This window comes from Elephas maximus, chromosome 4, assembly GCF_024166365.1.
Source record: "Elephas maximus indicus isolate mEleMax1 chromosome 4, mEleMax1 primary haplotype, whole genome shotgun sequence".
In the NCBI taxonomy this organism is placed as follows: Eukaryota; Metazoa; Chordata; class Mammalia; order Proboscidea; family Elephantidae; genus Elephas; species Elephas maximus.
Genome location: NC_064822.1, coordinates 163,601,913 through 163,629,550, shown reverse-complemented (window position 1 = coordinate 163,629,550; position 27,638 = coordinate 163,601,913).

Sequence of the window (27,638 nt, the reverse complement as noted above, 5' to 3'; positions counted from 1 at the left end):
GTTTTCAATTTTGTTGAAGTCTAGAGGTTATTACAGCTGGAAAGAATACAAACCCTAATATTACAAGGAATGAACTTTATATTCTCATCTTCCCTGCAGTTTAATCCAGGTCTATTAGATTCATTGGTAAAAATTAGGACAGGTTGCAAGTTTTCTACAGGTTTGTTGAAAAATTATATTTAGACACTATGAGAAGTATTGCTGTCTGTCTCATACTCAAAGAAATGCTCTATCTCCCAGCTCTTGAGTCAGAAGTTATTTCATGATCAGCTTTGGCTGAAAGCCCCTTAAATAGTTTCAAAACTCAAAACAAAAACCAATGGAAATCAGTGAGTCCTATCCAAAAGATAACCTAGGAAACTGACTTTCAACTCAGGCCACCAATAAAAATAATTTGGTGCTAATGTTTTATTTCCCCATGATTTTTTAAAATTTATTCTGATTTTTTAATGGAAGGAATTTATGTCTTAGATATTTCCATTTTATTTTGGTCAAACTTGGTGTTGATGTTATTTAACCAAGGAGTGTTAGATGCTTTATATATTCCTCATTCTTATTTCAAAGGCCTCCTGACTCTTTCTCCAGTCAGTCTCTGCATTGTAGAAATGGCTTTGAGCTACTTAAGATAACTTTATTATCCATTTGTACTTCCATCTATCTATCTGTCCAACAAACATGGCTGGCACTGTGCTGTGTGCTAGGAAGCCATGAGGAGATTATTGTGAGGTAGACAACAGATTGTAGCACAGGATGGAGTAACAAATGCTATCCTGGAGGTGTCTTCAATTACCAATGAGATCTGAGGAGAAGAACCTAGTTTTTCTGTGGGTAAGAAGGTTTCTTTGAGGAGATAGTTGAGATATAAAGGGAATGGGACAAAGGGAAGAAGAGGAAGAAATTTTACACTTCACAAAGGCACAGTGGTGTGCATGAACATGACACCTAATGTAAGATTACTTGATATGAGGGTTTGGCATGAGATGAGCCTAGAAAAGTGGCCTAAGATGAATGGTGAAGGAGTGTGTTTTGTTTATGGAATTTTATGAATTTTTTTCTGACTGTAAAGGCAATAATATATATTTATTGTAGGACATTAAAAATTTAGAAAAGCATAAAGCAAAAAAAGTTAAATCATTTATAATCCTACCATGTAAGGAAAATTATTGATGACATTTTGGTGTGCTTCTTTCCAGCCCTTCTACACTTTTTTTTTCTTTCCTGCTTTAGTTGAAATCAAATCACATACATGATTCTGTATATTCCTTTTTTTTTGTTTTTACAAATACCTGCTACCTCTTCTTCATAATTTCAATGGTCACACCATAATCTATCACAATGTATGCAACTGCTCCTTAATTGGTGGATTTTTTAAATATTTTTTTAAAGTTTTTGACATTATGGAAAATCTGATGACCATTTTCTGCATAAATACGTCCTAATTTTTGGATTATTTCCCTTGGTTATATTTATCATATAATGTATGCGAAGTGCTTAGCATAATACTTGTCTCCAATATTAGCTATTGGTATTGTTATAAGTGGAACCAGTGGGTAAAAAGTAAGGATAAATTTAAGGTTCCTGATACACATTATTAATTTTTTTCAAATTTTTAAAAATGATTTACACTTCTGAAAGGGATCCATAAGAGTCATCTTTCATTGTGTCTTCACCCACAGTAAATATTATTTAAAAAAAAAAAAAGAAAGAAAGAAAACATTACTACTGTGAGAGTGAAACACAGCATGCCATTGTTTTAATTGTATTTCTTTGAGTACCAGGGACGCAAAATATTATTTCAAGGTTTATTGACCTTTTACATTTCCTCTTCTGTCTTCCTGTTCTTTGGCCATTGTTTGTGAAGGATTTTGAAAGCCCTGCAAGGAACCGGGACTTTATCCAATTGGCAATGGGAAGTCACTGAAGCACTGCAAGTTTTTGCAGCTGCACAAAAATGACCATCCCAGTAACATCATTGATGGCTCTTTGGCTATTAACGCTATACTAATACTATTTCCGTATGGTTTTAAGAGAGATGATGATATAATAATAAATGATAACAATAATAATAGTAGCTACTATTTATTATGTGCCTATATGGACTAGCATTTGCCAGGTATTTTCAATATTACTTTAATTAATCTTCACAACACTATGAGGTAGCTGTTATAATCTCTGTACCACTGGTGGAAGTTATCAGAGTGCTAATTACTCGTTTTCCTCCCCTCCTGATTCTATCCATTAGAGAACGAACACAAGGCACTCTACTGTCTCAATAAAATTTCCAGAATATACCTGGGATTTGCCGTGTGATTTATTAAAACACAAAACTCAAACATATCAAAAGTATGAACAATTTGAATTCTTTTTATATGTAACTGCAAAAACTGACTTTCAAAAGCATTATTAGTATTTAACCTATATTATAAAGAGGTGATTTAATGGATGACTTGTTGAGGAAAACTTTTTAATTAATTCATTAGGTAATTAGGCTGTTAAGGTATGGGGGAACCCTGCAATTTCTCTGAGAATTTGCCCTTCAGTTTTAAGAAAGATTTTATGGTACATTTTTTGGGTCCTGGGATCCAATTTTAACAATAGCTAGAGTTTATCCAAATCAAGAAACACAAGAAATGGGCTGCACGATGCCAGCTTTGAATTATGGATCACTCTTCAGCATCCGTTAATTTGTTTATTCAAAAATCTATATTGGTTTCTACTCGGTGTTGCAAATTGAGTATACAGCAGTGTCCTCACAGAGGAAGAGATAAGCACAAATAATCACAATACCTTTAGAATTCTAAATCATAATTAGTGCTTCCAAGAAAAACTACAGGGAGTCTAAATGGAGAGCAGAGAAGACAGCTCCGAGGAAGCGGTACTTAACCTGAGATTTGAAGGATGGTTAGAAATAGCCTGGCCTAGACTGGGAGAACATGTTCCAGAATATGGATGGTTCGATCAGTGTGGTTGGAACCCTGGTTAGTCTGAGGATAGAATGGAGAGGTGGAAAGTAAATAGATCATGCAAGACCCCAAAGGACATTAAATTTTTAGGATTTTATCCCAAGTGCAATAAGAATTTCATGCTTTGCTTTTTTTTTTTTTTTTCCTGCAGGGGAGTGACATGATGATATTTACATTTAAAAGCTGTATTTGGCTACTGTAAGAAGAACCAGATGGAGAAAAAGCAGATGGAGAGAGGCTAGTTAGTAGATGAGGAAGTAATATTATATGTTATAATGGTTTCTTGGATTAGGGTCATAGCACAAGAGATGGAAAAAAATGTATATTGGTTCAAGATATACACCAGAAGTAAAAATCAAAATGATTTGCATAGAATTTGAGCTGGAAGGTGTTTACAAAGGAAATAGCAACATCATAAGCAACTAAGGAATAACACGTTTTTTTTTTTTAAGAGAAAAACATAAACCAGTAAAAGAGTCTTGATAATTGGTCAACACCCAAAAGAAAGTCTTTCATATAATAAAAAATAAATAAAACTGCAAACAATGTTAATAGAAAGTCCAAGTAGATAGGCATAGGGTAAAAAGATCTATAATACATATAACCAGGGGTTGACAAACTATAGCCCATGGCCAAATCTGTTTTTTTTTAATGAAGTCTTATTGGAACACGGTCACAGTATGGTGTTTTTGCACTATAACAGCAAAAATATCTGTACTGTGACAGAGTCCCAATGGCGTGCAAAGCCTAAATTATTTGCTATTTGACTTTTTAGAGAAAAAGCTTGCTGACTCATGCTTATAATCATCCACAACACGTTTCTGAAATTAATATTCTTTGCCAATATCACTAATAGTTAAACTTTTTCTTTCTATAATCTCTTAATATTCTTCTTCTTATTAAACCAAAAAAGCAAACCCATTGCTATTGAGTCAATTCATTCTCCTTAGCAACCCTACAGGACAGGGTAGAGCTGCCCCATAGAATTTCCAAGGAACAGCTGGTGGATTTGAACTGCCGACCTTTTGGTTAGCAGCCAAGCTCTTAACCACTGCACCACCAGGGCTCCAGGGCTCTTTCAAAAGCATTATTAGTATTTAACCTATATTATAAAGAGGTGATTTAATGGATGACTAAGTGTACTTCACTGACTGCAAAGTGCAGAAAAATAGTCCATAATAGTTCATAGCTAAGAAGTAGAAATTTCTATTTATCACCCTTTACATCATTCAAATAGAAGCAAACAAACAAAAAACATGACTTATGTAAGAAAGAGTGCTAGTTGCCTGTTGCATCACCATTGGGTATAATATGTAGGTGAAAGGATTGGTGTTTAAGAGAAAATGTGAAAGGAGTTAACTATAAAGGCCTTTTCTTTAATACTATAGTCATACTTTCCAAAAATAATGGGGACACGTAGTTTAACGAAGGATTTTTGTGTGTGTGCTGCTGCATGAGAGAGAGACTGTCAGGCTGATGTTGACATTTCTGAGAACTTGTCATAAATTACAGGATAGGCAATGGACAGAATGTTTTAAAATTGTGACTCTCTGGAAAATATTACTTCTGTGATAACCTTATGTGTATGAGGGTAGAGGGTCTGGACTTGATTTCATAGGCAAGTAGAAACCATTGCTTGTAAACAGCAGATTTTGGATAACACTGTGAAGAATGGAAATTTTAGAATACTTTATTGTGCTCATGAGCTACCTGTACATAGACCAAGAGGTAGTCATTTCAACAGAACGAGGGGATGCTGTGTGGTCTAAAGTTAAGAAAAGTGTGTGTCAGGATTGTATCATTTCACCATACTGATTCAATCTGTATGCTGAGCAAATAATCTGAGAAGCTGGACTTTATGAAGAAGAACAGGGCATCAGGGTTGGAGGAAGACTCACTAACAACCTACGATATACAGGTGACACAACCTTGCTTGTTGAAAGTGAAGAGGACTTGAAGCACTTATTGATGAAGATCAAAGTCCACAACCTTGAGTATAGATTAACACCTCAACATAAAGAAAATAAAAATACAACTAGACCAATAAGCAATATCATGATAAATGGAGAAAAGATTAAAGGATTTCATTTTACTTGGATCCACAATCAACACCCATGGAAGCAGCAGTCAAAAAATCAAAGGACACATTGAATTGGGTGAATCTGCTGCAAAAGAACTCTTAAAAGTCTTAAAAAGCAAAGATGTCACGTTAAGGACTAAGGTGTTACTGACCCAAGCCATGGTGTTTTCAATCACCTTATATGCCTGTGAAAGCAGACAATGAATAAGGAAGGCCAAAGAAGAGTTGATGCCTTTGAATTATGGTGTTAGTGAATCCAGCCAAGAGATAAGGAGATCTGAACGAAGACTTTTGTATATATATTCCCAAGAAAAGATGTATTCTTCTCATGTGTGGTCATGAATATTTGGGCAAAGTTTGCCATTTCTATGTGGGCACATGATCTACAAAGAAACTAAATAAATGCTACTTTTCCAAGAAGCCAGGTGGCATCTGGATTCTTATACTATTTATTTCTTGTGTCAGCAAATATAAATCAAGCACAAACTGCCTATACAAATGGATACTGGAGTGATAATTGTTTATCTGAAATGGGAAGCAGGGGAGATAATTACGCTATTAACCCCATTTGAAAAACCAAACTCAAAAATTTCTCATCAGCAGCAGCTTCCATGTGATTGCAAATATTCCTCTTATCAACAGAGCTGATTCATGTGGAGTAGTCAACCATAAGATTTGAGGGATGGAATAGGAGTATCTTTTGCAAGCAGAGAAACATGGCTGATGGCTAGAAAGCCATGCTCAGTGATTTCTTCATTCCTTTGCTCTAAACATTGCTTTTCTTCTGTGGTCCTTTTAGAATGGGAATATATCTGGTTCCCAACTTATAAAGGCAGATCTATAGTTGGATCACTTTTCTTTCTTGCTTTGGAGACAGTGGTTGCTGTGACAAAATTGGTATGGGATGGGGGAAAGAAAGAATTGGTATGTAGAGAAAAGATAATACTAAAATAAAATAACTGATACAGAGTAAGGAAGTCACAGGGATTTTGAAAACAAATTGTCAAACTTCATAATTTTGATGAGATCTAAACCTGTTAATTTAGTAAAATCAAAATTGTATATATTATAGCTCTGATCATCTCAGATTTAGAAAGGATATTAGATATCACATTGTCTACTCCTTATCTATTACACGACTATCTACCTCTCCTTGAGCACTTCAAGTGACAAATGTCTCCTGACTTCCCAAGGCAACTCATTCCCACTGAGGTCAAGACTGAAATGCTATTAAGTTATTCCTTACATGAAGCCTCAATCCGTTCTCTTGAAACTTTGTTTTGACTTCCAGGCCCACACTTAGTTTTGTATTTTCTTGTTCCTTTCACCCTCCCTTTAGCTACCTTTCTCTTTCCCCCACTTCCCCTTCCTCCATCATTCCTTCAAACAAGCTCTGGGCATTGAGAATATAATGAGCTTAATCTTGCTTCACTTGCAGTTCAAGTACTGGAGACTCATCATCATCGTGACCCCACTAAGTCTTCTCAACAGTGAAACTCTCTCTCTCTCTCTCTTTTTTTAATTTCAAACCAATTCATTTTAGGGGTGGCAGGAAGTCTAAAAGCATTCAGTGGAGTATATTCATTTCAATGCAAACAAGATATGATGTATGCTCTTGCAACCTTCCATTGCCTCCAAATACGTGGTTTTGCTCCACAGGTGACACGAAACTCCTTGTTTTGACAGCTTCTTACAGAAGGTGACAACACCTCACTTGCCAGCTATTGGAATTCTAATTATAGATTGTCTTTTAGTAATGCTCCATTTTTGCCTTGCTCAGATTGTTCAGCTTCCAGAGATATTACTATAATAAAACAAGCAGCTGTGTGTTGTTATTGTTTAGATTTTCTATTATCAGAATGATAACCTTAAAGGCGTTAATGAAATTGTAGGATTTTCCTTATTCTATTGCTTATCATATGAGGTGTCCTTTCTCTAAACTTTCTGATTCCAGATTTTCTCCCTAGATACCAGCAGAAATCAATTACTTGGGGCCCCTTTTACATTGTCAAATGCTTGACTCTGATGCCTGGGTTAACTTGATTTAACATGTATAGAAATTCTACTACCAGTTAATGTGTTCTTATTTTGAAATTAAATTCCGATCATATATAAAATTACGTTCCAGCTCTCTCAACTTTCTGGCTGCTGCTCTTCTTGCTTGATTTTCGTTATACATAATTGTTCTTAAGTTTATGATCAATTTGCTTTGATTGTGCATATGTTCACAGCCAATACTTCTCTGCCTCTAACATCAGAAGAAGGAGCCCTGGTTGCACAGTGGTTAAAGCACTCAACTGCCAACCAAAAGGTTAGTAGTTCAAACCCACCAGCTGCTCTGTGGGAGAAAGACTTGGCAGTCTGCTTCCATAAAGATTATAGCCTTGAAAATTCTATGGGGCTGCTCTACTCTGTCCTACAGGGTCACTATAGTTGGAATCAACTTGACAGCAGTGGGTTTGTTTTGTTTTGGTTTAACATCAGAAGGCCTTTGTCTCACTGGTAGCCAATTTACCAAATAGCTTCTCTTCCCTCCTTCAAAACTCACCTCATCTTGTAACTTTCTAAGACTAACTTGCCCTGTGCTGAAACTGGTGGATGAAAGACTGTGCCAGAGGTGAGGCAAAGCAAAAACAGACGAAAGTAATGAAATCATGGTACTTCAAATATCTTAGAACATATAGTGATTTTATATGCACTCTCTCATTTCTTTTTGCCAGGGATTGCCAGATGAGGCCGTGTGAATCAGTCACAGCGAGAGAGACACAAAGTTGAAGTAGCTAGGAGATGTCTGATTTTGCTAAAGATCATTCAGAAGTGATTAACAGGGAACTGCCAGAAATTCAAGCTGGATTCAGAAGAAGATGAGGGACCAGGGATGTCATTGCTTATGTCAGCTGGATCCTGGCTGAAAGCAGAGAATATCAGAAAGATGTTTACCTGTGTTTTATTGACTATGCAAAGGTATCAGACTTTGTGGATCATAACAAATCATAGATAACATTGCCAAGAATGGAAATGCCAGAACACTTAACTGTGCTCATGAGGAACAGAACAAGCAGATACTGGGTGGTTTAAAGTCAAGAAAGGTGTGCGTCATGGTTGTATCCTTTCACCACACTTATTCAATCTGTATGCTGAGCAAATAATCTGAGAAGCTGGAGTATATGAAGAAGAACGGGCATCAGGATTGGAAGAAGACTCATTAACAACCTGCAATATGCAGATGACACAATCTGGCTTGCTAGAAATAAAGAGCCCTTGAAGCTCTTCTAATGAAGATCAAAGACCATGGCCTTCAGTATGAATTACACCTCAACATAAAGAAAACAAAAATCCTCACAACAACCAATAAGCAACATCATGATAAATGGGGAAAAGATTGAGGTTGTCAAGGATTTCATTTCACTTGGATCCACAATCAGCATCCATGGTGGCAGCAGTCAAGAAGTCAAAAGATGCGTTGCATTGGGCAAATCTGCAAAAGACCTCTTTAAAGTGTTGAAAAGCAAAGATGTCACCTTGAAGACTAAGGAGAGCCTGACCCAAGCTAGGGTGTTTTCAATCACCTCCTATGCATGCAAAAGCTGGATGATGAATAAAAAAGACTGAAGCAGTATAGATGAATTTGAATTGTGGTGTATATTGAATATACCACGGACTGTCAAAAGAATGAACAAATCTGTCTTGGAAGAAGTACAACCAGAAGCAAGGATGTCAAGACCATGTCTCACATACTTTGGACATGTTATCAGGAAGTTCCTAGAGACAGACATCATGCTTGGTAAAGTAGAGGGTCAGCAAAAAAGAGGAAGACCCTCAATGAGATGAATTGACACAGTGACTATAACAATAGACTTAAGCATAACAATGATTGTGAGGATGGCGCAGGACCAGGCAGTGTTTCCTTCTAGCTACATAGGGTCCCTATGAGTCAGAACTGACTTGATGGCTCCTAACAACAAGAGGCGTTGTCTGAGAAAGGTTATTGCTTCAAGGCTGGAGCAATGTGAGGGCCTTTTTTACCTCTTCCCCTTCTTTTCTACTTGTGGTATATAGTGTAAGGATGTGAAGTTTGGAGCCACAATGGCCATCCCTCAACCATGATGGCAATCATTGCTAACACAGTGTTGACGGGTGAAAAGTAAGACAGAAAGACTAGTTTCTGATGAATCACTGCAATATCTGCTAGCTCATGCTGAGTAACAAATTGACCCAAAACCTAAAGGTTTAAAATAACAACTGTTTATTTAACTCCTGATTCTACCGGTTTGGAATTTGTGTCAGGCTCATATGGTTGGATCTTCTGGACTCATCTGTCATGGTCAGCTGCTGAGTCAGCTGGGAGTTGGTTGGCATGAGGGTTGTAGGGAGTGTGCAGCTAGATGGCCCATTTCTACTCCACATAGTCTCTCATCCTCCAGTAGATTGTTGTTGTTAGCTGCCATCGAGTTGGCTCTGACTCATGACAACTCTATGTTTAATAGAACAAAATAGAGCCTAGTCCTGCACCATCTTCACGATTATTGGTATGCTTGAGTCCACTTTTACCACCACTGTGTATTTTGAGTGCCTTCCAAACTAGGGGCTCATCTTCCAGCACTATATTGTATGATATTCTGCTTTGATCCACAGGGCTTTTATGGGCTAATTCAAAAGTTCATTGTCAGACCTTTGTTCCTAGTCTGTCTTAGCCTGGAAACTCTGCTGAAAACTGTCCACCATTGATGACCCTGCTGATTTGAAATACCAGTGGCATAGCTTCCAGTATCATAACAACATACAAGCCACCACAGTATGACAAACTGACAGATAAGGGCTAGGGATAGGTGGTCAAGTAGACTGTTGGACTAGTCAGAGATTATTCATGAAGTGGTTAGTTACAATTCAAGACTGAGAGTAAAAGTGTACAAAGTTCCTTGAAGCTAGACTTGGAACTTTTACAACATTGTTTTTGCCACATTTTAATGGCCCAAGAAAATGCCAAGACGGCTCAGATACATGGGATGGAAAAACAAGCTCAGCTTCTTGATGGGAGGAGTTATGAAGAATTGTGGCCATTTTTTCCATCTATCACAAATACAAAACAACTCTGAGATCACCTATCTTTGGACTTCTTGATAAGTAACCAATAAATATTTTTTATAGTTTAAACCACTATGAGGCAGTTTTTCTGTTGCCTTCTGCCAATGCATTCTAGCTGACCCAACCTGCTCCCAAGCATTCTAGCATCGAACTCTTAAGCTGAGAAAGGGGTATACAAGATTACAAATTAAACTTTTTAATTTTCAGAGCAAAAACACCCATCTTGCTACTTGTAGGGCTGGCCTGATTTTCCTTTCAATCAACACCACAGAAAATCTGCATTTCTGGGGCTTGTGAGTGATTTTTTTACTTTTAATTGTCTGCCACACAGCTCCTGTCGAAGATGAGCTGAGACAGTAGCCATCCCACAGGGATTACTTGTTAAATATTCGTCTAGATTCTCTAGGCTTGGATGTATTCTGCTTTCCCTTCCAGGTCGCTATTTACATGTCAGTCTTCCCCATTAAACAGCAAGGCACGGGATGACCAAACTTGTGTCATATTCATTCTTTCTCCATTGCTCCCTCTTCCTAATACATCTCACTCATTTCCAGCTTCTATTACTCTGCCTGGTGCATAACAATACTCTGATGTTTGTTGAATTGAAAAAAATGATAAATGCTGATATAAGATGTGCAAAAATCTCCACCAACTGGGTAATCATTTGGCTTAACAAGCATTTGCTCTTAAAATTTAAGTATCCCAAGGAAAGGTAAAGGGGCTCTAGGTCATTAACAGCTCATTAGGAGTTGATTGCTGTACATCTGGCCAATGAAGAGCGACAGCCTGAGATAAAGGAACAAAGGTTTTCTTTTTCTTAAGGTGACTGGAAATTGAGAAAGCCTTAAGGAAAATAGGATTTTCAACTGTTAGAAGAGGAAGGAAGACCAATTTTGCCTGTAAAATGAGGAGCCAGATACTAGCTCTAGGCACGTTGAGGGAAGGAATGGAAACATTAAGAAGAAACAGAAAAAAAGAGGTTGGAAAATATAAATTCTGATCACTTTGTGTTTGATTCCTGAACTCCTTTTTAAATGTATTAATGGGGTTAGGAGGAGCTTGTTTTATTTTTTTCTCCGTCCTAGCTTAAAAAATTCCTCCAAGTAATTGTAATGTACAGGCAAGGTTGGGAATCACTGTATTAATGCTTTGCTACTCAAAGGGTGGTCCTTGGACCACCAGTACTGGGCATTACCTAAGACACATGATGGGCTGGAGCCAACTTGTACAGGCTTGAAAGAACTGATTATGTGCATCTCTTATCCAACTCTATGTTTAGTGATGCCATGTTAAAAGCTTGAAATAGACCATGGTGGAAATATTTACACCATGGAAATTGGCAAATGTTCCTTCCCCCTCGCTAGAATCTGTTGAATCAAAATCGACATTTTACTGACACACTCAGGTGATTCCTAGGCTTATTAAAGTTAGAGAAGTATTGATAAAGTCCAAACGCTGGAAATGGCATTTATATCCTTCAAAATATTGTTCCAGATTGCCCCTTAAGCTTCATATCCTCCCACTATCCCTCTATACTCACACTGAGTTTTCTCACCAAATACCTTCAATGAACCCTGTGTCCTCACACCTCTCCATGTTTTTCCCTCAGTCTGTAATGTCTGTTTTTTGTCTTTCTTCAATGCTCACATCAAATATCATTTCATCAAACTGTGCAGGCACATCTTGGTTTCCTAAGGCTCCAAAACCAGTTGTCTTCAAGTCAGTTTTGACTCCTGGTGGCCCTGTTTGTGTCAGCATAGAACTGTGTTCCACAGAGTTTTCAATGGGTGGTTTTTTTCCCCCCAGAAGTAGATTGCCAGGCCTTTCTTCCAAGATGCCTCTGGGTGGACTTGAACCTCCAACATTTTGGTTAGCTGCTGACTGCATTAAACACTTGCACCACCCAGGGATTCCTCTCTTGGGCTACCGTAACACAAAGCCACAGAGTAGGTGGCATTAAATAACAGAAATTTATTGTCACAGTTTTGGAGCCTAGAAGTCCACATCAGGGTATCATCCATGTCTATTTCTTCTGAGGGCTCTGAGAGGAAAACTCTCCTAACTTCTGGTTTCTGCTGGCAGCCCTTGGCATTCCTTTGCTGCCTGTAGATGTATCTTCACATGGTGTCTTCCCCTTGAGTGACTCTGTCTCTGTTCCCACGTCTCCTTTCCCCTTTTATAAGACACCACTCAGGAGGGGTTAAGACCTACTCAATTCTAGTATGACCTTCTTAACTTAACTGATAACTGTGATTTGAAACTCAAAGAAAGACTATTTTCAAACAAGGTAACATTCACAGGTATAGAGGTTAGGACTTCAACATATCATTTGCAGGGGACACAATTAAATCCAAAGCAAAGCAGAAGTATTTTGGGGGGGGATTTTTGCTCCCTGCCTTGTCACCTAGACCTCTCTTAAGGTAGTTCTTTTATTTTATGGTCTTATTCCATTTACCAATGGGTCCCCATGGCTTGCAAGACCCCCCGAAGGCAGGCATCATGAGTTCATCTCTGAATCTCCACCAACCAGCACATAGTAGGAGCTCAGCAAATTATTTGTTAAATCTATAAATTGCTTCACTGAGGAGATTCAATCCAAAAGTTCTGATAACATATGCATCTGGGACAAATGTGAAAACCTCAGGGACAGGCGTAAGCGGAAAAAAAAAATGCATTTCTGGCTACAGTCTGTGCCTAAGTACTTAGGACTAACTGAAAATTAAAGGCTATTGCTGCTAGTTTTGTTGAATAATACATCTGCAAACTGGAAAACTGCATGTCTATTTTATTTACCAGCACAAATGCCCATTTGCTTGCACGCATAGCTGTTTGCAAGCAAATTTTGTTCCCATGCAAAACAAATGTAAATTTGGCATTAAACAAGTGCCAATTATTTCCTGAATGTGGAAAGGAAAGGCAGGGTGATTTAACAGATAGCAGCTCTGGACGAGGAAGCTGAGAAGGCGGCCTAGCTCAGCTGCACGGGGCTTTTTCATCACCAGGAGTGAATGTTTAATCTGTTTAATTGGGTGGGCATTCACTGCTGATAAGCAGGGACCCAGAGTTCTATGTCATTTTCTTTCCCTATGTGATGGCTGCTGTGACCTTCCACAGTCTCCTCTACTAGGAAGCTAATTTGGGCTTGCTCTCATGTTTCTTTCATGTGGTTGGGAGAATGTATTTGATAAACTGGATGTCAGTTTTTATTGTGAGGCCTGATTCCTGTCATTAATTTTAATACTACCAGCTACCATTCGTTAAAGGCCCATTAGGTGCCAGGCACTATACTGAGGGGTCTTACACATCCAAGCCCTATAAATTAGGCAGCACTGTATTGGCTCCATTTTGCAGATCAGGAAACTGAGGCTCAGTTAGATACATTTTAACGAGTGGAGGAGGCAGAACTGCAAATCAGGCCTATTTACTCTAAACCCTCCATTCTTTCCACGGTACTATACCAAAACCAAACCTGATGCGGTGGAGTGGATTCCGACTCATAGCAACCCTATAAGACACAGGAGAACTGCCTTGTGGGGTTTCCAAGGAGTAGCTGGTGGATTCAAACTGCTGACCTCTTGGTTAGCAGCCCTATCTCTTAACCACTGCACCACCAGAGCCTCTATCTTTTGTTTTAATAAAAAGATCTAATTCAACGTTTCCACAGATTGACCATGTTAGCAACTCTTCTGGAGAACTTTATTCCTTTCTTACAGCTATTTTAGTTGAAAGAAGCAAAATCTATTTTTCTGGCACCTCTACTTTCCTTCATCCTTGCCTCCCTCTTTTCTATGCTTCCCCCCCGCCCAACACACATATAGCCTGTCTCCAAGAGTTTGGTGTCTGCTGGGCTCCCACTGTGGTTCCTAATGCAAGCCTGCCCCCTACTTTTCTTTGGACGTGTCCTGGCCTCTTTCTTCAGTCTCCAGCTCACATTCCCATGCTTATATAAGGTGTCTTCCCTATTTCTCCATCCCTGCCCCACACACATATACCATTTACCTCTTCCTTGTCTCATACGTTGAGCCATTCCAGGAAACAAAGGCAAATGTAATAAACTTGTCCCTGTTCAGATCCTAATGGGTTTCAAAAGACTTACTTTTATTTCTCTAAACAGCTATGTATTCACCAAAAATGTAATGAGTGCCATTTGAGTGCCAAGTACTGTTATAGGCTGTGGACATTCAGTGGTCAACACAATAGTCAGTCTTTGTCCTACATTGTGTACCTACTATAGACCAGGCACTGTTCTGGGCTCTGAGGGTGCAAATTTAATCAAGGCACAGCATCTGCAAGGAAGAAGTTTACAAACAAATGGAGGCTTATGTTGTAACTCCCAGGAGTAGGAAATAAAAATAATAATAATAGTTAGCATTTATTATGCATAAGGCACTTTCCTAAGCACTTTATATATATTATCTCAACTAAAGTTCACAACCTACCTCCCGGCATAGCCACTATCATGCCTCCTTTTCTAAAGGAGGAAGCTTGTGGCAGAGAGAGGTAAAGTTATTCTAACGTTCCACAGCTAGTGAATGGTGGTGCTAAGGTTTGAAAGCAGAAACTTTAACTCCATAGTTGAAGCTTTTCATTACATTTCAGGGTTCTTTCATGAAGAAAATATCTTAATGCAAAAAACCTTCCAAGGGTAAAATTGTCCATTGTAGATGTACTTGTAAGAGCAGAATTTCAGAGGCCACATGAGTTGGAACCGACCTGATGTTATACAACAGCAATAACACATGCCTAGCCATTTAGCCACAGAAGGATGTTATGTAAATGCGAGTGCCTTTAAGTCTTGAGGAATCTCAACAATCAGTTAGAAGCTCAGTGACAACCATCGCATATTCCCCAGCACCATGTCTGCAGGTACCTGCCAATATCTCCTCCAGGCAGAGTAGAGCTGACTGGTGGGATTTTTGCAATCTTTTTCTGCTTTTACTTTGGTTCTTTATGGAGTCTAAACTATTTTTCGACTCCTGTTTTTTCTCATAGGCAAACATTTTCACTGATATATAAACTGTACGTAATTTGAGATGTTCAAAACACAAAGCTGAAAATGTTGGTACCACTGGACATCTTGGAATCACAAAGAATGCATGAAGGTGCCAGAAGATGATAGTTTCAGAATTCTTTCCTCCATTTAATTACATGGGTTTCCATGGTAATGGAAAGAAGTAGAAACAAGGAACAGTCTGTGTTACTGGGGCTAAGACAAACAGTCTTGGTGAACGTTTCTCTCACTGAATCATGCTTGAACTGGACATTGCCTTGCTAAAAATTACTTATATTTATTCAGTCAGTTTCTTTTATATTATTCCACGAATAATTAAGAAAGAAGGGGAAAGAAAGAAAAAGTGAGGTTTGTGCTCCTAACACCATACAATGGAACACAATGCGTCTTTAAACCATTCTATTACAGACAATGTAATAAAATGATAAATTTGTTATAAGTTAAAGTAAAAAAAAAAATGGCAGAATAAAAAATATATTAGAATAAGCTGAAAGCTAAATCTGGCAAGTTTACAGAACCTTATATGTTTTGTACATCATTCCTTTTGATAACTTGAGATCAATTTTCTAACCTCTATTTTCTTTGCCTATTTTTTTTTTTAAACTTCGGTATGTGCTTTTGTATGTGAAAATGTCTTTAAATCTGTTTTCATGAAAAGGTATAAAGAAACTAATTAATGAAAATATTATTTTTATATCTTCTACTGCCTCTTTTACATTCCTTTACTTACCCTGGGCTTCAGTCATTTTCCTCTTCTCAGTGTAAGTTCTGCCTTCTCTAGCTTGAAGATTATTTTTCCTGACAGAAAGTAAACAATTAGGAGTAGAGGGAAAGGACATGCTTAAATTGCTTGCCTTTAGTGTCAAGCTCCAGATGAGGTCTAAGGCAGGGAGAGAGCAGTGCGGGATAGCAGATGGCCCGAAACCAGCTAAAGCAAGAGAGGTGAAGCCAGTATCTGAGTTCCGAGAGCAAGGACCAATTAGCCAGAGATTGGCTAGGGGCTAGAGTCGTAGGTCAAGAAGGGAATTGCAAAACTGAGAGTCAGGTAGCCAAATTAAGTAAAGAAAAAAAGAAAAGAAAATGGATTCTGAAGATAAGACCCTAAGAGTCAGAGAAAAGGTGCTAAAAGGCAAAGGCAAGATTTTTCTGGGCTGTTATGGCTATGGTTAACGCCCTTGCTGCTGAATGCTTATAAATGGTTAATGCCCTTGCTGCTAAATAAAAGGTTGGAGGTCTGAGTCCACTCAGAGACACCTCGGAAGAATGGCCTGGTGATCTTTCAAAAGATCAGCCATCGAAAGCTCTATGGATCGCAGTTCTACTCTCTCACACACGGGGTCTCCATAAGTTGAAGTTGACTTGATAGCAACTGCTTTGGTTTTATTATGGCTGAAACTGCCTTTGACCTACAATTTCCCTTCACAATATAGGTGTCCCTTCCCTAGTTCTTTGGGTCCTCGCATGTATTTGGTGACACCATGCAGCTGTGCTTTTTTCCACCGTGATCATGACTTCTCCCTTTTGCCTTCCTATGGTTTTCACAGATTTCTCCTCAGGAGGCATTTTAACTTTTGGCCAGTTGTAGATTATTCATTGTGGAAGATCCATTGCCTCAAGGCTTTCAGAGAGAGAAAAAGACTGGAGTATCTAATAATGGACTGATTCTTGCAAATGGAATACATGTTAGCTCTTTGTCTCTCCCTTGCCCTTGTGGATGGTACATAAAAGCAGACATTAAAAAGGAGCACTTTTTATCCCCAAACTGGCTCCAAGCAATTCTTGTGGAATGGTTGTCATTTTACAACAAATGGGACCCAGCATCACTCATCAAATTAAAAAAATCATTATGCAAAGTAGTTGCTTTTCAAGCTATTTTCTCTTTTCTTCTAAACATCAAAAAGAACCACTTCCTACTATCGATTTTGAAACACACCACCCACTACCAGCCTAGCAGCTCTTGCACTTTAGTCCCTGATGAGGACATCTAATATCTACGTTTGTTCATTCATTCATTCTGGTAGTCATTTATTCATATACCCGAGAGTAACCATTTAGTGAGAACTATGATGTGATGGGCACTATTTGAGGTCCTTTATAATTTATTGAACACTAAGAAACTACTACGTGTCATTTGCTCTTCTAGGTTCCAGGGATCAAAAGACTACCCTATATAAGCTCAATGAAAAGGTACTGTGGAGATCCAGAGACGAAAGTGAACACTATTTCCTGGCTGTGGAAAGAGATGAGGGCAGCCTTTATAAAGAGTTTTGAAAACAGACAGGTTTCTGGTAACTAAGAAAATTAAGGTTTCAGACTTCAGCAGGGAAAGATCAAAAGCTTAAAGTGAACTTGCTCTTGAATGATCAAGCTACTCCTCCAGCAGAAAAGTTATGCCATTCACTGGAGCAGAAGTGCAGACTCAGATACAAGGCACAGGAAGTGATACAATCAGGGAAGGAATTTTCCTCAGAAATAACCCTGCTATTGTTGTTGTTAGATACCAGTGAGTCAGTTCTGACTCATAGCAACCCAATATACAACAGAACAAAACGTTGCCCAGTCCTGAGCCATCCCCTAAATCATAGCTGTGTTTGAATCTATTGCTGTAGTGTGTCAATTCATCTCACTGAGGGTTTTTATCTTTTTTGCTAACCCTCTACCAAGCATGATGCCCTTCTCCAGGGACTGGTCTCTCCTGACAACATGTCCAAAGTAAGTGAGACACAAAGATGAAATCTCATCATTCTTACTTCCAAGGAGCACTCTGGCTGTACTTCTTCCAAGCTGACTTGTTTGTTATATTAGCAGTCCACAATATATTCATTATTCTTTGCTGTCGCCATAATTCAAAGGCATCAATTCTTCTTCTTTGGCCTTCCTTTTTTATTGTTCAGCTTGATTGAAAATACCATGGTTTGGGTCAGGTGCACCTTAGTCCTCAAGGGGACATCTTTGCTTTTCAACACTTCAAAGAGGTCTTTTGCAGCAGATTTGCCCAATGCAATATGTCGATTGATTTCTTGACTGTTGCTTCCATGGGCATTGCTTGTGGATACAAGTTAAATGAAATCCTTGACAACATCAATCTTGTCTCCATTTATAATGATGTTGCTTATTAGTCCAGTTGTGAGAATTTTTGTTTAATTTATGTTGCGGTATAATCCAAACTAAAGGCTGTAGTATTTGATCTTCATCAGGAAGAGCTCCAAGTCCTCTTGGGTTTCAGCAAGCAAGGTGTGTCATCGGCACATCATAGGTTGTTACTGAGTCTTCCTCTAATCCTAATGCCACATTCTTCTTCATAGAGTCCAGCCTTTGGGATTATTTGCTCAGTATATGTACTGAATAGTTATAGTGAAAGGATATAACCATGACCCATACCTTTCCTGATTTTAATCCATGGAGCAGAAAGACACTTACTCCTGTAACTGTCCCCCATATATCTGGGAACCATTTATAGCACACAGCTATGTCTTAGGCAACAAGTGAAATAACAGGTTTACCAATGGATGCAGGCATTTGGGGATCATTCTAAAACTTGGTGGTCTGTCACTCCAATACAGCTTCTTAGGAAGACCTTGCCATTCAAAGTTTTTTTGATAGTTGAGGAAAACTGAAAGTTGACCAACCTTATGTATTATTATGGACTTAATTGTGTCTTCCAAAAGGATACGCTGAAGTTCTAACCACCATGCCTGTGAATGTGACCAAGTTTGGAAATAGGGTCTTTGAAGATGTAGTCAGTTAAGTTAATATGAAGTCATACTGGAGTTGGGGGGGGGTCCAAATCCTGTCTAGTGGAGACACAGAGAGACAGATGAAGAAACTCAAAGTGACACTGACTTGCGGCTGCAAGCCAAGGAATGCCTGGAGCTATCAGAAGATAGGAGAAAGAGAAACAAGGAACAGATTCTCCCTCAAACCCTCAGAAGGAATCAACACAGTTGACATCATGATTTCTGATACTTCGTCATGGCAGCCCTGGGAACCTAATACATCCATGATGGCATGTTCATGATATGTTGCCAGTGCCCAGTGTACACAGAATTTGAATGTCTCTGACAAGACACAGAAAATACGAGGGAGTAGATTGAAACCTTTAGGCCAGGTGCATTTTTAAAGTTTTCATGTCTGCAAAATACGTCTTTGTCTTCTTTATTCTCTGATGCATCCTCAAGAGCCTTGAACAGTGACTGGCACTAGATAGACATGCAAAAAAATATTTGTTAAATTGAATTAAATCAAGGTGTATAAGCCCTTAGCAGTGTAACCTAAAAGTATAGGTACATTACATGTGGAGCCAGATTGGCTGGTTTTGCATCCTAGCTCTGCCTCTAATTAGATTTGGCTTCTTCATCTTTAAAATGGTGTTGGGAAGGTTAAATAATTAAAATATATTAAAAGCACTTAAAGCAGGGCTTGCACATGCTATACATAACATGTGTTGTTATGATTAATATCACTCGTGTCTCTTAGGCAAAGGCAAATCTAGAGCTTGTGACTCTACGACTCAACTATTATATTACCCATCTTTTCAGAGATGGTAGAGGCTCAAAAGAATCTCAGGGAAATTTGGCTTCAGAGTCCTTTTTTCAGATATACTCTCTGGTACTCTCCCACTTCCCCGAGCCATTGCAATTGCTTTCCTCCCCATCGCTTTTCTGATTCTGCTTTTGTTGAAGTCATTGCTAGCTTCTTAATTGCTAAGTTCCACGGTTCCTTTCAAACCTCGTAGAGCTTAACTCTTCTGAAGCATTTAAAACTTTCAACAGCATTCTCCTTCAAATGCACTTTCTTTGGTGTTTGGAAGAATGTGCCATCCTGGTTCTCCTCCTAACTTTTAAACATCTTCTATTGCTCTTCTTTGCCACCCCTCCTTTCTGGATTATATTTATCAAAAGAACTATGTGATAAATATAACTAACGACACTGAATTGTACATGTGAAGAATGTAGAAAAGGAAAATGATTTGTTACATATATACTTACTACAATAAAGAAAGAAGAAAAATTTTGTAGTGAAAAAAAAACAAAAAAAACCAAATTGAAGCCGCAACTGCTATTATCTCTGTTTTACATATGAGGAAATTAGAGCTTAGAGAGGTATCTTGCTTAAGGTTACACAACTAGTAAGTGTCTGGATTTGAATCCAGATCAGTCTGACTCCTGTATCTGCACTAATATATTCTCTCCTGTTTCTCCAGTTAGATTAAATCAGATCATAAGGAATCTTGGAGAGCACTCTAAAAAAATAATAGTATTAATAATAAGTAATACTTACATCTGCCACGCATCTGTCAGTTTGTTGTACCGTAGTGGCTTGTGTGTTGCTGTGATGCTAGAAGCTATGCCACCAGTATTTCAAATACCATCAGGGTCACCTGTGGTGGACAGCCTTCGGTGGAACCTCCAGACTAAGACAGACTAGGAAGAGCCTAGTGGTCTATTTTCTGAAAAAAATTGGCTAGTGAAAACCTTATGAATAGTAGCCAAACATTGTCTGATATACTGCCAGAAGATGAGCCCCTGAGGTAGGAAGGCACTCAAAATATGACTGGGAAACAGTGGCTACAACAATGGGCTCAAGCATGTTCAGGCAGTGTTTTGTTCTGTCGTACTTAAGGTCTTTATGGTCAGAGCTGACTCGATGGCACCAAACAACAACAATACTTACATAGTCCTTCTATTGTGCCAGACAGTATTCTAAAGCTTTACACATAATAAATCTTTCAATCATTGCAAGAGTTCAGTGAAGTAGGTACCATAATCCCATTGTATAAATAAGAAAACCAAAGTACAATTTCTTGAAAATGCTGAGCAGTTGACCTTTACTCTGTAGGCAACGAGAAGCTCACAAATATTCTTAAAGGGACTGCCATGATCCTGTTCAGCTTCTATAGAAATATAAGTTCCAAGAATATGAAGGATGGATTGAAAAAAACCTGCTGGTAGGCTGTTAAAGCTGTTGTTAGTTGCCATCAAGTCAGCTCCAACTCATTGCAAACTTATGTATTAACAAAATGAAACATTTCCTGGTCCTGGGACATCTTCGTGATAGTTGATATATTTGCAGCTATTGTGTCAAACATCTCATTGAGGATTTCCTTCATTTTCATTTGCCCTCTACTTTAGCAAACATTATGTTCTTTTCTGAAAATTGATTTTTCCTGATGATGTGTCCAAGGTAAGCAAGTCAAGGTCTCACCATCCTCATTTCTAAGGAGCATTTTGATTGTATTTCTTTTAAGACTGATTTGTTTGTTCTTTTGGCAATCTATGATACCATACTCTTTGCTGTTAAAGATACTGTTAGAGATAATCTGGTTTAGTTATGAAGACTTGAAAAGGCTGTGGCAGAGAGTGGTGGAGAGAGGCAAAGTCTTCAGACATTCGTTACATATGATCACCAAGATTTGGTGATGGGCGAGATGTTGGTGGTGGGAAGGCTAGGAAGGATATTATTGAAGCTCTTAGCATGGGAGATTTTATAAATAGCATTTTTTTAGCTACATTATGAAATTTGGGTATTTAGCACTGCAGACTGGCCTCGTGCCCCATTAGTCTTAATTAACAGGGCTCGCCTGGGTAAGTTCCCCTGCCGGTATGACACCACAGCCTCTGCTGCTTTCTCCAGCTGGCGCTTGCTGTGATGCCATCTTTTCCCTGCAGCCCCATTCTGGAGTGTTTAGGCTGCTGACTTGGTGGCCACTCCAAGACTGCTGTTCAGTGACATGGCAAAACTATTCCGCTTCTGCCAGGCACCAGCTGCTGTCTTGCTGGGAAAATAAGAACTTCAAACCATTCTCGGCCAAGTCTTCAGTTCCTTTGCAGCATTACGCTTACAACCCAACCCCATCCTCTCTACTCCCCCCTGCACTCTCTTGACTGATATTGCAAGACAGTGACTATTAGTCTCTGGCAAACATGACTTTTCTAATGGATTCTTTTTCTTACTTTTTTTGATGCGCATGCTATTTTAGAAGTCAATAAATATTTATTGGTTGATCATTAGAACTGTGCCAGACTAAGTGAGATGCTGTGGCTGCAAAGAGGAATAATCCATATACTGTTTACCCTGATGTTTAGAAACTCCCAGGTTGTTGGGAGAAGAGAGGAATAAAATAATCATTAAGAGGGAGCCCTGGTGGTACAGTGGTTAAGAGCTCAGGCTGCAAACCAAAAGGCTGACAGTTCAAATCCACCAGCTGCTCCTTGGAAACCCTATGGGGTTCTACCCTGGCCTATAGGGTCACTTTGAGTTGAAATAGACTTGACAACAATGGGTTTGGTTTTTGCTTTTTGGTTTGAGAGCACAGAAGAGGGAGGCACTGTGAGAAGCTGATATTCGATGGATAGAGGGGTCTGTAAAGAATAGCTTTCCAGCAACTGGGCCTCCAAGACGCATCATCAATGACAAGGAAGAGCTGGTTGTGTAAAAGCGTAAGTGAATTTGTGGGGTAGGGGTCATAATTTATGCTCAGAACCAGGAAATGGCGCTGCTAGTTTAGAGACCTACAAGAAGTTCCATATGTCTATATAGAGTACAAGTGGCTGGAAATGGGGAAAGGTTTTGGATACTATTGAGAGATGAGATTGGAGAGGGAGAAAATAAATACCTCATTAACAGCTCGAATATCATATTTTGGAGTTTGGAATTTATGCACTAGATAATAGGGAGACCTTAACAGATTTTAAGGAGAGAAGTGATAAGGTCAAATTTGCTCCTCAGAAGCCATTCTGCTGCAATGAGGAGGTTGGATTCAAAGAGTCAGGGCAGGGGCAGGGAATCCTGTTAAAGGCTACGGCAGCCAGCCAGGTAAGAGGAATAGAAGACTGCACAAAGAAAGTAGGTAGCATTGGGAAGAAGGGAAAGGGTACAGATTCAAGTGATCTATAAGATGATGGATTGGTCATATTTGATGATAGACTGTATTGGAGGGAAAAGGGAGAACAACAGTGTCTCTAAAGTTACACTCTGACACACGCGGGTCTCCATGAGTCAGAATCAACTAGATGAAAGTAAACAACAATAAGAGCTTCTTTCTCTTTGAAAATTAGTTCCAGAAAATACACTCAGTTACATTGCTACGTTGTGCCCCAAGACACTACATTTAATTTCCCTCAAATGTTTTGTTTCAAAGTCTTGAAGTCTCTTTTTGGACTAATGTCCTTCAACAATATTAAGTATACCCTTGAGCCCTGAAGGAGGTTCTGTCATTGACAAAAACTGAGCATTCTGATGAGTGTTTATGGATTATCTGTGGCCACAGGAGCCCTTTTCCCCTCCCAGTTCAGGAAACTCTTCAATGTACAGTGATTTAAAAAGCACAGCTGTCCCCCTTGGAAGTGGATCATGTCATTTTCGACATATCTCTACGGTGAGAAGAAATAATTCTAAAAGGCTACTAAATCTTTTCTCCACAAGACACCTACCAACTAAGTCAGTATCCTTCTTTTTCTCTCAATTGAAATGCCATCCATTTTTCCGGGACTACCTAAAGTCCCGCCATGTCCATGAAGCCATACACAGCAACCCAGCAGTCTTGGGTTTTTCCTCCTCTTGATTAGTGTCAATCTCCTCCGTTTCGCCCATTTGTTTCTTTAATTCAAGTACTTATTGAGCCCCTGCCATATGTCAGACACTGGAGTAGTTGCTGGGAAAATGGCAGGGAACAGAACAAAGTCCTTGCTCTGTGTGGTTTACATTTGGTGAAGAAGGGCAGAAAATGAGCAAGTAAACAAGTCTACAAACCAGATATTTTCAGAGACTGATAAACGCTAGAAATAAAAAAGAGAAAGTGTGATGGGGACTGGAGATAATATGGTGATTTAGATAGGTGGACATGGAAGGCCTTATTGAGTCCTGCATAATCAGAAAAAGCCAGCCATATCTTGGGTTAGAAGTAGTGCTTTCTGGGCAGAAGTGCTAAGGAAGGGGCAGGTTTGGCCTGTGCAGTACAGATAAATACTCCAGTGTGTTTGGAGCATAATTTATATCCAGTTGACTTATTGTATTCCCCAATTTTCCATATTTGCACTCTGTGGGTTTCCAGGCTAATTGTGTAATTTGCATACATATTGCTTCTTGCTAAAATCCTATATTCCTCCAGGGCAAGGGTATAGCATATACTTCATCTATTTTCCCACAACTCTAGCACAATGCTAGGAACATTAGTAGGTGCTCAATAAATTCTTACCACATTTATTAGAATTTGAAGTAATAGGATTGTTCTCCACAATATAAAGAATGAACCAAAGAAATATCAACTAAGCAACACAGTGACACTGTAGCAAAAGTTCATAAACAGATTACAAGTTGCTCCACAAAGATTTGAAAGATATGCTCTCGTTTTAATGATTATTGCCCCCCAATCTGTTAGAGAGTCTTCCAAATTTAGGAAATAATTTTCCACGACAGCTGTTAGTATTTTTGAAAGAGAAGAATTTGCCAAGATGTGGCTTTGGTAATTACAAATGATTCCATTTGCTGCTGAAAGACAAGAGCAGGAAAGAAAAACACATTTATTTTCTGTATCCAACACCCAACTCTCTGGGGCTAAAGGCAGAGGAGAGGGGCAGCTTCCAGAACTCTGAGTCCAAGAGAGTTGATGAGAGAGGGTTAAGAACAACAATAAGCAGAAGAGGAAGAGACATTGGTGGATGAGCAGAACCAAGGCCAGAGGAGCTGATACCAAGGTAGCCAAGTCAAAGACAGATTGAAAAACAACAGGTCAGTGGGAGCCTGAGGAGTGAGTTAGACCCAGAACAGGCAGGCCTAGTGCCCAGGAGCTCATCTAGAAACAAGTCTGGGTAATTATACCTGCATCCTTTTGCAGGCTCATGGATGCACATTCTGCCCAGAACCACTCACAGTGTGTTCTGATGACCATTCTCATCCCCTAGCCCAGCATTTCTCATTTGCAAGGGTTTTATGGCCATGACCTCTTGAAGAGTGCACCATCATTTCACTGTTCGAGCTCCACAAGCACAATCTTTGTGTTTCCCCTTCCTTCTCCCACCTCTTCTTCCCTCACTTCCATTAACCCAGTTTTTCACCCTTATTGCTCTTATTCGTTCATTCATTCAGCAAATATCTAAAGAGCCTATTATAAACCAGGTACTGTTTTAGATGATGAGGATATAATGGTGAGATAGACAAAAACTTTCCCTAAAAGACAAGAACAGACAGTTCACAGGAAAGAAAACGCAAATAAATATATAAAATCTCTTTACATAAGAAGGAAGTTCAACTTCACCCATAATCAGAAAATGCAAACAAAAAATTACATCGAGATACCTTTTTTCACCTTTCAAATTGAAAAACAAAACAAAAATCCACCTTTGGGAAGACTGTGGGGAAACAGGCATTTTTACACATAGCTGATAGGCGTATAAATTGGTACAATCCGTATGGAGAGCAATTTGGCAATATCTATCAAAATTATAAATGTGTGTAGCTTTTGACCCACTTCAGAGAATTTATTCCATAGGTAAAATAATATATACACAATGTTAATATTGATTTAATAAAAAATAATTAGAAAACACCCAAATGTCCATCAATAGGGGCCTAGTTAAATAAACTGTGGTGTAGTTATATACAGAATATCATGTGACTGCAAATCCAGCAATCCCAAAAGTCCAAATCCCCAAAACAAAAATTAAATGGATTTTGAGAACAGCAAGGAGGCTAATAATATGTGTTTTTTTCTGTAAAAAGGCATAATAAAGCTAAGGCTCTATAGTCTTATTTGCTTACATTTACATGATGAACCTGGAAAAATACAAAATAATTTAATAAACCTGGTTATTTACTGGGGAGGGAGGAATGAATGGATGGGAGACCACAAGGCTTTTGACTATACATGAAAATTGTTTGGTTTTTGAACCATGTGCAAGAATTACTTAATAAAAAAATATTGTAAAGTCCCTGTACTCTTGATGCTTGCAAAGGGTCAAGAGACAGAAAATAGACAATTAGTATATAATATAATGTCTAACAGTGATAATTGCTAAGAAAAAATAAAATTCGGTAAGGGAATAGATAGTGAGAAGAGGTGGTATCTTAGGTAGGGGGTTAAGGAAAGCCACTCTGAGAAGGTGATATTTAAAAGAGAAAACCGTATGAAGTCAGAGAGACCCATGTAGAAGTCCTGGGGAAGAGTGATCTGGATGTTGGGAACAGCCATTGCGGACAATAGGCAGTAGGAACAAGAAACCGAGGCCTTCAGTACAGCAGCCTGTAAAGAACTAAGAGCTGACAACAATCACGTGAATTTGGAAGAAGATCCTTTCCAGTGTAGGATTAACCAATAAACAAGGAAAGCACAGGCTTACTTGTGTTTACTTACTAATCTGTAGTGAACAATTTCACACTTTTTTACCACATCAAAGATTCTGCATCTAGATATGGCTAGAATCTGTCTCTCTCCTAACCCCACAGCACCTTTCTACAGAACTAAAGCCTCTATTCACATTTACAATCCCTGACAGGGAGAGATCCCCCAGTAAGCAAAGTAAGTACTGGCTTACTTGTGCTTGCTTACTAATCTGTAGTGAACAATTTCACATGGGTTTTACCACATTGTGCTTACCTTTTTTATTGAGTAATCTCTCCCGATCCTTCCCATTGAGCCTCAGATGAGACCACAGCCCCACCCGACCGACATGTTAACTGCAGTCTTATGAAACCCTGGAGCACAGGACCCAGGCAAGGCCTGCCCAAACCCCTGATCCACGGAAACTTTGAGGTCATAAATGTTCATTGTCTTAAGCTGCTAAATTGATGGTAAAATTGTTAGGCAGCAATATTTCTTCTAACATATTATCCATCTGTGTTCTCCTAAGGTCCGGACAGAACTTGATTACAGCTCTTATGTCTTACTATTCGAAGTCTCTTCTTACTTTCTGTCTCCCCTGTGGCCCTGGAGACATTTGAAGCAGATGACTGCATCTTTCTCCATGTCCTGAGAGCCTTGTACAATTCCTGAGACATAAAAAAAAAAAAAAAGAGACATAGCTAGTCCTTAATTAATGTTCGTCGAATGTGCTTTTCTCTTACAAAACTTTTCAAATCCTTGAACACAAATAATTAGATTCTCCATTGGGTGAGGGGGATAATACTTGTTTTGAAAATGTATGAAACTGACATAGATCACAGGGGGCAAAAATGACAATTGCATGGTGATAGGCTCTCGAGTCAACTTTTCAGTGGAGTCATTGAGATTAATTATGTCTTTCATTTGTGCAGTCACTAGGAAAAGGAAAAAAAAAAGGTCTATTTTCTCTTATAGTCTACTTTCAAAGGCACTGCCTTCTCATTATGAATAATCAAACACCACTTTGAAAGAAGAGGAAACTTGAAATGACTAACTTACCTTTTAAGGTTCACTACTCTTTTTTTTTTACTCAAGTGAAGAGTAAAATATTCCTTTTATAAAACTGATCTTGTGATTCCACCTGGGTAATTCAATGCTATGAAAAATGGCAGTGTTCTTATT